Source organism: Penaeus monodon, chromosome 23, assembly GCF_015228065.2.
Source record: "Penaeus monodon isolate SGIC_2016 chromosome 23, NSTDA_Pmon_1, whole genome shotgun sequence".
In the NCBI taxonomy this organism is placed as follows: Eukaryota; Metazoa; Arthropoda; class Malacostraca; order Decapoda; family Penaeidae; genus Penaeus; species Penaeus monodon.
In genome coordinates, this window is record NC_051408.1 from 2,756,200 (window position 1) to 2,756,434 (window position 235).

The following is a 235-nucleotide window of genomic DNA, read 5'->3' on the forward strand; positions in this document are numbered from 1 at the left end:
CCCCAGATGGACAACCGCGGCTTGACCAAGGGCGTCTGGCCGTGGTCTGACCCTACGTGCGTGCCCACCTCCTCGCCACGCCCACTGCTCCTCAACACTACCGTGAACTGCGTGTCCTACAGCATCTTCAGCAGCCTCGTCACCGATGGGAAATGCCTCCCTCTGCTAGTCTCTGGAGACTATTTTCCGGGTAGGTGGCGATTAGCTTTTCGTTGGTTGGTTTATTGCGATCGTG